This window comes from Eublepharis macularius, chromosome 4, assembly GCF_028583425.1.
Source record: "Eublepharis macularius isolate TG4126 chromosome 4, MPM_Emac_v1.0, whole genome shotgun sequence".
NCBI classification, from domain to species: Eukaryota; Metazoa; Chordata; class Lepidosauria; order Squamata; family Eublepharidae; genus Eublepharis; species Eublepharis macularius.
The window spans coordinates 102,752,428-102,764,553 of NC_072793.1; the positions used below are offsets into that span (position 1 = coordinate 102,752,428).

General features: G+C 43.7%; 1 long non-coding RNA gene across 1 annotated transcript; it reads right to left on the reverse strand.

The window, feature by feature from the left end:
- Positions 1-7,460: 7,460 nt before the first annotated feature.
- LOC129327520 (uncharacterized) lies at positions 7,461-10,174 on the reverse strand. Its single transcript, XR_008596840.1, has 3 exons — positions 10,102-10,174; positions 8,451-8,551; positions 7,461-7,577 (listed from the first exon to the last, which is right to left on the reverse strand). It is a non-coding gene; the product is annotated as an uncharacterized LOC129327520 (long non-coding RNA).
- Between the last annotated feature and the right edge of the window lie 1,952 nt (positions 10,175-12,126).

Sequence of the window (12,126 nt, forward strand, 5' to 3'; positions counted from 1 at the left end):
CCATTAGAGGAAAAGGCAAAGTGAGCTGCAGTGATCTGCGATTGTCATAACACAGGTGGTTCAGCCGAAGTAATCACTAACAATAGCATATTCTTTAAGTATCCCAGAAGCCCTTTGTTAGGATCATACGTGATATCATATACTGACATTCTTGGAACAGTACTAAAAATGTGTATCCAAAAATGCAAAATAAAAGGGCTCTTACAAAATATGAATAAAATTCATGTTGGGTACCTATGGGGACCCACCTTTTGTAGACACAAATTTAGTGATTAAATGTCAATAGCAATACTGAGAGGTTTAAGCAGGGAGGTTCACTCTATGCCTTTAAATCTACCATTTCTTTAATCTGTCCCTTCTCCATCTCATGTAGTGACGAGGACTTCCAGCATGTTGCACAGCAGTCAAGCGAAGAAGTGGGAAAGTATGGGGGAGGGGAATATGGGAGAAGCCATGGCTGCTTCATTTCCAGAGTGGCCAAATGTCCTGTCTCTTTAATGGAGGCTTAATGGAACATTATTTACCAAGCGTGTTACTGACCTCCATGCTGTGAAAAGCTTCAGCTGTCCAGTTCTATACATTAAACTTCCCTTAAAGGGACAGGATTGTCTGGGGCTGGTGGCTGGGCCAATTTGGACCCCAAACATGCTAATATCAACCTGGTGTGAAGCCTGGAAGCACTCCTGGGTAGAGGTGGGCACGAACAGGGAAAAAAATGAACACGATGTTCGTTGCCATCCATGAACAGGGAATCATGAGCAACTACAAACATGACCCTGTTCACGAACATGTTCATGGTTGGCTGTTCATGGGAGGGAGGGAGGAGACTTGGAATGGAAGAAAGTTCTCTGCGCCGTTTGCAACGGCGTGGGGAACCTCCGGCCAGGTGAGTGGTGGCGGTGGTGGTGGAGGCAGGGATGCAGCAGAGGTGGCCTCAAGCTTTGGCCACCTCTATGGCAAGCCCTAATAGGGACCAGAGACACCAGGGGAATCTAGGAAGTCACCATCCAGGAAACAGAGGTGGCTGCTAGGGTGATGGAACCTGGCCCTGCTTTCTCACATCTGAGGCCAGGGGAGACCCCAGCAGTGACTGACAAGGCAGCAAAAGGCTAAGAAGCAGCCCCAGTGGCCCCCAATGCAACTGTTGAGAACTAATAACATTTCTATTTTACATCTGTTATGTACAGGGGGGCTGCTGAGCAATTTTTCAGGTTTTTGGTTCTACCCTTGCTTTCTGATGCCATCATGTTGTTTCCATGGGCTTATATTACTAGGGTCAAAGGCAATGGTAACATAGAAGCACAGGATTTTTCATCTGACATTCAGCTGTGATATAATTTTTAAAGTAAGCAGGGCAGAGCTCTGAAAAACCACTAATACCATGACGGTAAGTACAATTGTGCATTACAAGGGTTGCCAACTGGCCTGGAGAAAAATGACTTGTCCCTTTAGCAGAGGCTGTGGAGAAATGCCTTTTACTCTGGAGGTTTGGACAGTACCAAACACCTTCCCCTCTTCAGTTTTAAAAAGTTTCTTTTAGCTGAGAACAGATAGGAGGAAGGGACATCAAGTAAATTTCTCTGTTAGCCTCACCCAGCCAGAGCTTTAGACATGCAGGTGGCCTGCCTGCTGGAGACAATGGAGTGGTCACAGATACCTAGCAGGACAGAATGCTAAGAAGACTCTTTCTGGAGTCTTCAAGAAAAGCTCCACCCCCTGGAAAGTGGGCAGAGATCATAAAATCTCTTGGCACAGAGGGGAAGGCCTCTTTTTGATTGATTCCATCAAGCTAGGAGGACCTGTCTCTCCCCTGGCTCCCTCAGGCAGCATCCATTGTCATGTTGAGGACTGCAGGCCTAAACCAGCACTACATGGTAATGGGAAATCTTTAAAAAGCTGTACCTTTTAAGCTAAGGAACCTGCCTTAGAATAACATCAGCTAGGGTGTGTATAGAATGAGAGGCCGAGGAGTGGTGAGTTTATACTTTTCTTTTAGGGTCTCTTGCTCAATCTGTTGCTATGCCTGAGAGTATGCATGTGAACAGTTTCTTTAAAAAATACTTTAGATTCTAAAATTCTGGTAGTTGTTCTCTGGACCACATAGGCTTCCACAACTCAAAAGGGGTGCTACAGGAAGGGGGTGGTCTGTTGGCAAATTTTTAATCCCCCAGTGGTGTGTAAATGCAATAAGCAGTCTCTCCAGTAATCAGATGCTGGGTAGCAGGAGGCTCAGGCACACGGTGGGGCCTTAAAATGGCAAACCTCACGGTGGGTAATCCTTACAAAGGCCAAGTGCTGACAGTGCTGTATCAAAAGGAAAGCTGAAAAGTCCCTCTGAGGGTTGGGAAGGCAGGATGGTGGCAGAAGCCAGGTGGGGATTTGGATGGCTGCTGGTGACTAGGTGCCTCAGGGCCAAGCTACACATGACGAATGACACTTGAACAGCAAGTGTATTTCTCCCTGTTCACTTGCCCTCCACTCAATCCATTTGCCGTTCAAGTGTCATTCGTCATGTGTAGCTTGGCCCTCAGAGGAGCTGTGCCTGTGGGTTAGAGGCTGATCTACCACAGAGGCTTCATGGGAGGCTTTATTTACCAGGTGATGTTATTGCCCCCCAGCGGTAGTGATGGAAGGCATATCCTGCTCATGCACAGCAGTGCTCTATTCTCCAGTGAGGTCCCACACAGATTATTTTTATTCTGAAGAATGCGTGTGCCCCTGAAAACCTTTGGGAGCAGGATTATACATAACTTTCCTCCAAGTTGTACTTAAGCATTTCTCATTGCAGTTGGAACTCGCTGTTTCAACCCATTTCTCCCTTCAGCTGGCAGCATTTCCATTGCTGTTGGTTCCCTTGAGTGACTGTCATGGGGTCTTGATTGGCTATTGCTTGTGACATCACTGGTAACCAGGGCTGGTGCCAGGGTTTCTGGCACCTGAGGAGAGATACCTACTTCCGCTCCCCCCCTGCTAACCAATTTAAAAAAAAACAGAAGAAATGTAGGAAAAATGAAAAGCACACAACTTGAAACTTTTTACATTTTTAATTTAATTTTAATTTCTTAATTTAAATTTTAATTTTTTAAATAAGTCTGAGAACAACAATTTTTGTTTTTCTTATAGTGAGCCAAAAATCTATTTTATGAGCAGAGACAGCAACTTGCATTGACGTTTTAAGCACACCTCCTTTTGTGTGTCGTGTGTATAAAAATGTTTCCCTCTCTCCGACCTAGTGAGATATTGTTACCACATGTACTCCTTTCACATGTATCCTTAGACACGTGTGGACTCTCTAACTTAGGTTTGGAACAATCATCCAGAAATGCAGCCAGTTTGGAGAAATTAAGCTCAGTGTCAGGTAGAAACCTGCCAGTTAGGGTGTGCAGAACACACAATTTAGGGATCTTTACTTGGATAGTGTGTAAGCAAGCTCAAAGTGTCTCTAATAGGCTATCAGTAACCACAAAACAAATCAGGGCAAGTTTTAAAATTTACTGAGGGAAATACAGAGGTACAGGAACTGAAAAGGTACTCAAGTATGAAGAGTTACATGAGAGGAGAAAAAGAAAGTGAAAGAGAGCGAGGCCTATGACTGAGTGAGAATCTGTACCAGAAAATAGCTAGGAGGATAGGGTCGCCAAGCCTCTGGTGGGGATATGGAATCTCCCATACCCTGGTGTGGGGAAAAATTAAAAAGGAAAATAAGACCTCGTCTACTTATAGGAAATTCATACCATACAGTTCTGGCAATTCCTAGAACTACCCAGAAGTAGCAAAGGGTAGTTCTAGAAAATATTCTATGGTAAAGCCAGATGTTCTTACAATGCAATGCTGTAGCAGAGCATAAGGAGAGCGGTGGTCTCACAAATATGAGGGGCCAAGGTCATGTGATAGCCAAAATCTTGAATTGAGCCTGGTAACTGCTGGGTAGCTAATGGAATGACTACAGAATGGGAGTAATATGCGTGTTCCACCTAGCTCCTGATAAGAATTGAATTGTGGCATTCTGCACCAAATGGAACCTGTGCATAGAGTGCATTACAGTAGTCTAGTTTTGATGTTACTATGGCATGAATCCAGATGGTTAGATCATCCCTGTTAAGGTAAGGGGTCATCTTCCAGGCTAGTCTGTGTTGATAGAAGGCCTTTTTTGTACGTGCATTAATTTGCTTCTCTAGCAGCAGCTTTGGTTCCAGTATAAGCCCTAGTCTCGCAACAGAATCAGCAAGAGTCAATTGAACCCTACTGGAAGTGCAGAGCGCAATGTCTTTCAATACCTCCGCCTTCTTGTCTGGGCTCAGTTTCAATTTGCTCACTTTCAGCTATTTGCTCATAGATGTCAAGTAGCAGGACCTCTACTGCATCACAAGGAGATTTGGATAATGGGACACAGAGCTGGGTATCATCTGCATATTTATGAAACTCAATTCCATAGCTATGAATGATTTCTCCTAGAGGCTTTACCTAGAGGTTGAATAACATAGGAGATAAGATTGCACCCTGCAGAACTCCCTAAGATAATTTCCACACTGACGATAGCTGCTCTTCAATAGTAACCCTTTGAGTCTATTCCATGATTTAAACCGGTCCAAGGCACGAACCCAGTACCTACTTCTGCTTCCAAATGCCTCAACAAGATGGCACAGTCTACTGTATCAAAGGCTGCAGATGGACCCAGGAGGAGCAACACAGAAGCATGGCCTTTGTCTATATTCAGATGGAGGTGTTACCAGAACTGCTCTATTTGAATGGGGAATTAGCTAGCAGTCTGGAACTAAATTTAGTGCAGATCTTTTAACCAATATATACTGGGGTCCCTCTCCAGACGCTCATGCAATAAAGAGGCAGACTAAATAACGATACATAATGTGGCATATGCCTGAACTAGCACACACATACAAGATTATACACAAGAGCTAGGAAAACAGAGTAGGAAAATAGAGACGGTTGCATTAGCGGGGTAGCCCACTTGAGAGCGATGAAGTTGGGTATACTCACAATCCCGACATGGAGCACAGAGATAGCAGTGAGATGAGATGGTCTAATGCCTGCACTAGATCCAATATAGAGTGACAGCAAGGAGTCTGGATAGGAATGGCACATGCACCATGTGGCCTGGGAGGCCAGCTTAAATACCCCAAAACGTACCCTGGTGCTGGTGCTGTTCCCAGTGGTTCTCACGGGTTAAACAAAGGTTCTAATGGCTTTACAACTACCCTGGATGGGCCATCTTAGAATCTGATTGTATTATTGAGACACCTTGGGAAGAGGGGACAAAGGAGGGAGGGGGAGATCCGAGCATGTTGAACGGATGTTCCAGCGGACAGGGCTTGTCCTGTCGTCATCATCTCTGGAATGCGGAGGCTACTTTGAGATGTATTCCCTAAGTGCTTGGGATGGTCGGCACTTAGCTTCTTCTCCGGGGCGGCTATTAAGATATGCAGAGCAAGGCGAGGCTCGCCGCTGCGTACGTGGTCTGCTCGCTTCTCCGAAATGGCTTCTCTCAGCAGGCTGTTCAGGCTGGTCTTCTGGCTGCCTGGGAACATGGTTGCCGGCTGGGCATGGCTGGGGCTTGCTAGCAGGCTGCCCGGTCGCAAGGGCAAGCTGGGTGACCGGCCCGCGGGAGACTCCAGGTGGGGACTGGCCAGGGGGTGCCTGGTCAGGCTTGCTGGAGGTCTCCCTGGCTGCCACCTGGCTGCTAACAGTGCGGCTTGGGCCCAGGTGAGGCAGGCTTCCATGGAGGCAGGGAACAGTATAAACAACATAGTCCATAGCAGAGATAGGAGACAGGCACAGCCCGTGGTAGGTAATAAACAAGCAGGAAACAGACACGTGTATTAAAGTGCACACGTGCAAGGCAGTTTCTGATGTAGCAGTAAAACAGCAACGCAGGAAACCCAAACACAGTTCATGGCAGGCCTTGGAGCAGGAGAGGGGGGGGCTACTTGGCAACAGAGGTCATCCACCAGAGCCATCTCCATCCCATAGCACAGCTTGAAACCAGTCTGGAAAGGGTCCAGAGACATTTAGGCAGTCAATAAATGTAATGAAGCCCACCTGGCTGCATGGTAGTAATTTGATTTCACAATTAGAAAGACTTGTATTTGCTGATGGAATTACATTGCTATGGGTAGGTATGCAGATGTCCCATCAGTGAATCAGTGTCCAGCCCAAGGTTCTGGCCACTTGTTTGCATAGCCAAAGGAACCCTCACCTCTCCTTCTCCCAAGCAAGGCCTTGCTAGCCCCTAAAATGGCTGCTATGATAAAGTTGGGGCAGACAACACACATCTAGGAGGTCTTCAGTAACACACATATATATGAATGCTGTATTAATTTCTACCTCAGCTTCAAATGGATGGCGCACACAGTTAAACTAGCTTTAAGAAAGCAGGTGATGTACATAAAGTAGGTAATGTAAATAAAAGATGTCAGTGTGGCTGCTGCCTGTCTCTCCTCTCCATCTGCCTCGATCTCAGTTTAGTCTTTATGTCAGATTTAACTGCATGACCACTGGAAAACCTCAAATCATTGTGGTGGATATAAGATGACTCAGACAAAAGAGCTGATATTTTCAAGTAGCCGAAAGTTAAAGCTGCTATATAAAGCATTATTGTTTTAACATAGAAATCCTTCTGTCCTGGAAACCACAGCTGCAATGAAGAAAAAAGCCCCCCCTTGCTTATTTATTTTATTATTGCAGGCCTCAAGAAAGCTCTGTCACATGACACTTGCTCCCTAATAACATTCACTGAGCACCACCAATAAAATTTTAACTTCCATTTTTTCATTTTTAACTTCATGTTTTCTCTAGATGATTCTATATAGATGGGGATGAAACTGAAAGTAAGCCAGCACAAACTGGTGCTGAAGTGCCTAGATGTGGGCCCCTTGCATCTTCTGCTTCAAGCTCTTGAGAGAGATCATACCAGCAAGAAATTTATGGAAGCACTCAGCAAGCGCTCAGCATGAAATGAGGTTTGTTATTTTACTTTTTCCTCTTCCCAATACGTTCCTGACCCACTGAAATAAACAGTTTTGGCAATAGTAGCAATATGAAAATTGCACTTCAGTACTTCAAGATTATTATTATCATTGTCATTATCATCATCATCATCATCATCATTATTAATTTTCCCTGGAAAGCAGAGGAAGGGATGGGAGTTTGAAAGGTGAGGGAATCCACGTCTAAAGCTTGGGATGCATACATACACATTTACTCATATTCAAGACCCACCTGTGTACTCACAAGTACACAGTTTTGCAGATTTTTTACAAAACCCGCTATCCATGACCATCCCACTAGTTTCAAGCAATCCTAACATTTTTTATTTTTTCAGTTTATTTTTTATTCATTTTTATTTGCTTTTATTCTGCACATTGTGAAGAATTACGTTCCACAAATGCAAAAAAGTTAGAAACATTAGCTCAGTACATTTAAAATACATAATCATTAAAGACACTGCCCCCCTCCCCGACATACACAAACACCAAATTTATGAAATCCAGGTAGCACTTGTACAGCACATGGAGAGAGGTATATAAGCCAACTTGCTCATTCCAGACTCTTCAGTCAGCCTGGAACATAAATGAGGACAGTAAATGTGTGATATTACTTGCATCCCTTGTAAAAGTAAACACACAAACAAAGGGCACAAGATCAAAGTGAGAACTAGCTTAAGATTTCCCAAGTGGAAGCTAATAAAGAAATGTTATTTATATTTATATGAAAAGCACAACTGCATTCCTCAAGGACACTACACATCTCTTGCCCATCACTGTATCTCACAAGTATTTTTTTTAAAAAAATATTTTAAAATATATTTTAATCCATGTCTGAAAAAGAAACATATGCCTACATGAATGCTAGCAAAATTGTTATCAGCAGTTCAGTATTTTCAACCATGAGTGTCAGCAAAGTGACTAACCTAACGTAGTATGAGGGCCTTTAACAAGCAATGGCTGGAAGTGAAGCCTGAAAATAAGGGAGTTTGTTTGAGAAGGAACTCTCTGGTACTGAGTACTGGCACCTTTTAGAGGGGCTATCACACATATTGATCCTTGTGCATCAGCCCACTCCAATCAGCCGGAGGTGATATTGAAGGTGAAACCAGCTACAAGGTGCAAGGGACAAGGTTGGGAAGTTCGTGATTTTAACAAGAGTGAGGAAGTAGACTCACCACCATGAGATTGAGGTAAACTCATAAACCAGCAACAATGGCAGGAGGCCTAGGGGATGATTTTTATACACATATAAGTGAGTCTTTGGCTCTCCTGGGGCAGGATGAACTGGGATTTTCTGGGACAGGATTGGATTTAGGGTTGAAACCTCAAATCTATTGCAGGGTTTGAAAACAACTGCTAAAGCTTTCTTACAAGGGAAACTTGAATGATTGAGTGACTGAGGGATAAAAAGAAGCTGGGATGTCAGCGAGACGTACTCATACTTACAATGAATGGGTTAGGGTTGGAAGTTCTACCGAGGAGCTTGATTGAATCGAGTTGGGCAGAAAACAATGTTTGAAGACGATTTATCGGGTCATCCTGTTCTCCTACAGGGAGAGGCCAAAAAAAGGATGGAAGACCAGCCTCTACGTTGTCTTCCGTTCTGATAGTTTCCAGATTTACCAGAGCCTCCATAGGTTCAGGGCTAGTAGAGGGCAGATTTTCAGGGGCTACAGGGATCTTCATATTCTTAACCCTTCTAGGAGAGAGTGAATGCTGGGAAGGAGAAAGACCAATTAGCCTTGGAGACTCAGGTAGCCTAAGAGCCCTCCCTCTTCCCTGTTTAATATTGGTGTTAACCTTATCTAAGTTTGGTTTCAGCAAATGGGGATTTAAATACACTAACTGTTGAACTGATGCATTCCTGAAATACCTTTGAAACTTAATACCAAACTCAGTATAATCAGAATTATGTGCAAACTTATAAGTTGGAATTTCATTAGAATGAAACAGCAGAAGAAATTGTTCAAATCGCAAAGGTCCAGGGAATCTTTCAACCTTGATAAGATCGATGGAAGACAGTCTCCTATTAAGAAGAAAGGCCAGATGTTTACTGGCCCAGAGCTTAGTGGACCAATTTATATATCTCCCTTGCTAGGGAAAAACATTTACTACCACACAGTTTGGCTCATAAATTAAAGTAACAGTCTCTTTTGGGCTAATACATCAGGTGTATTCAGGTTTCCTTTTAGATTCCAAACATTTATCCAAAGTCCTCTCATAGGCATTGTTCCTTTGATTCCACAAATCCCCTTGACAGTTAACTGAGCTTTTTATACTCCCTGAAAGGTAAGCTGTTATTATATCAAGCTTCTCATAAATTTTCTGCAAGGTCTCTGCTATCAGATTCATCTGGGTTGCTAGAAGGCTCAGTTCCTCAGCATTACCAGGTTGGCATATAGGAGATATTGAATGAGGTCATGAACCATCATACTATTCTTTGAACTCATCAACTGTTCCAAGGGCTGTTCTGAGAATTGTTCTAATGGGCAGATATCTTGAGCTAGGCAATTAAATCTGTTTGAGAGTTTAAATGGAGCAAAGAAGTCCTCTAGCCTAGTTTGTTTGCTCGTAGGTGTCATACACTCCTACTTAAAGAGATAGACTCTTTTCATCCCCATAATAGCTCCAAGCACTTGTCTTTTCCTTTCTTATCTTATCTTGTTCTTTTCAAGGTCTTCTTCAGAACAGAATAAACCCACACAGGAATGGCCCAGAGGTTATTTCTTACATGACATTTGCTCAGCTGCTACAGCTAATTGCATACTCAGTTCTGTCTCTTTAAGCACTCGAAGTATCAAGGCACGGCAAGCCAAGGGAAAGTAAGTGCTTCTAAATGACTAGCCAAGGAAAAAATAAGTGCTTCTAAATGATAGTTCAGTTACTTCACTCACCAAGATGAGTTTCCTCTCTCTTAGTTGGGTAAAGAGACAGTGTTAAACAAGATTTTCTTATCTTAAAAAAATCACAGATGTTCTCTGTCCCAATTAACCTTACTGTAGCTGGTCACTCCTCTCAGCACAGGCCTCTGAGATAATTCCCCAGTACTTCAAGATTATGAGTGCTCCTCATCCTCTTAGTATGTGTTTTTAAATACCTTCTCAACCAAGGCATCAGGCATGACTGGAGACACAAAACTTGAATGATTTTTTTATGGACAAAGACCAGCAAACTGGAGACGTAGGGCTGGAGAAGTATGAAAAAATTACAGTATTAAATTCATTTTATTCTTTCATAATATTGTTTTCTTTGTTTTTGTTAACAGGAGCCATCTTTCCAGCTGTAACTTCCTCCTCCCTCCAATTGGGATGCAATTCTCATTCGTGCCTCTCATCCAAGGGATCCTCCCTGCCAAATTACAGGCAGCTAGGAGAAAGGGTTCTTGTTTTATAGGCAAGTTTATCACTTGCAGAATAGATAGAGGAAGGTATTGGGCAACCTCAGAAAGCAGGCAGAGTTACTTAGCCAATGCATTTGGCATCCCACAAAGGCAAGAACACATTCTGCCTCACACAGGCATACGAAGCAAGCAATGGAGAACCTGTAAATGCAACTTCTGAAGGAGAAAGTGATCAACACAGGCATGGAAGACCAAACAGAACAATGATGAGCAAAAATGCTGTGTGCAGAGATTCATCAGCACCATTCTCTTTTCTGGCAACACTGACAATACATTCTGATGGTTTGTCAATGTGTCTGTCACTCCCATTGTCTGTAGACACACTTTCTCTCATCCTTCTCCCCTCCTGTTCTCACTACCCTTGTCATACTGAAACAGCATCAGGAAGGTGCCAGAAAACAAAGAATGAACAAACTTCCTTCAAATGTTGTTAATTTTCCAATTAACCACAATAAACTGTATTAAAGGATGCAACGTTCCAAGTTCCAGTTTTGATTAGCTTGTGCCAAAAAGCACATCCCAGTTAGAAAGATACAAGTGGAGACCCACAAAGAACTCATGGGGGAGGGAAATCCCTTTCTCTATGCTGCTTCCTGCTTCCCCTCCTATTGCTCACCCTTCCCCCACCTCCATTCCCCCCAGCTCTTCTCCTTCTCATTGCTGCCAGTGCCACCCACTTGCTTTCCCCAGCCCTACTTACACTTCCTTCCCCTAACCACTCTCCTGCTGTTTTTTTGTGGCCTTGATCATCCAGGTAATGGGAAGAGCAGAAGCAACCCAGATTCACTTTCTGCTGCCCCAACCCCAGCCACTGCTGGCTAGCTGATGGGGGAGGTCTGATTTCGGAGCAGAAAGTGCAAAGGTGATAAATACCTCCAAAGGTAGCAGGCTTAGGGGCAGGATGACTGAAAGAAGAGGGCATAGTAAGTAGCGGGCTGAAGCACTTGGACCCAAGAGGAGGGTAGATGGAAGAACTTAAGAATTCTGCTGGGTCAGACCAGTAGCCCATCATTGCAGGATGCTCATGGAAGGCTTGTAAACAGGGCACGAAGGCCAAAACTTCTCACTGTTGTGCCTTCAACTTTTTGTATTCAAAAGTTCCTAGACTCTGACCATGGGTATTTCATTGAGTCATCAAGAAAACGAGCTTGAGGTAAATAAGGTCAGGGGAAAACTGGCTGAGGAAAGGAACATGGTATGGTGGGATGTTCTTATTTTAATAAATAAATAGAATGTGAGAATTTCACAGGTTGGAAGGACAAGATGTATATTTTTTATTGAAGGGGGCTGAAAATGCCAGTGAGGTTGAGAAGTCCAGATAGTAAGTTGAGAAACAGGAATGTTGTTGATTAACAATTGGTTCTGAAGCCATGGAGTAGGAGGGTCAAAGAGAGGTTGGGCTGGGGCAACATCTCACACAGAGCCCAGGGGCAGCAGTGGATAGGTATAGTAACCTTGGAGGCTCAATGACTATGGCCTAGCTAGCCAAAAACTTCTGTACTTCGTGGCACAGAAGGGAAAATTCTGCCAAATATGGTTTCTCCTATTACCACAGTACTATGCCCTGGTCTTCTTAAGGGTGCAATGAGGGCTAAGAGGCAGTGCTGTAGGAAGTCAGGACAGATTTCAGAAAATCTGACTTGCTGATATTTTGGCTGCATACTACTAGTTTGGCTCGATTGTACCATTTTTAGATATCCTTCCTGTCTGGTATGCCCCCCG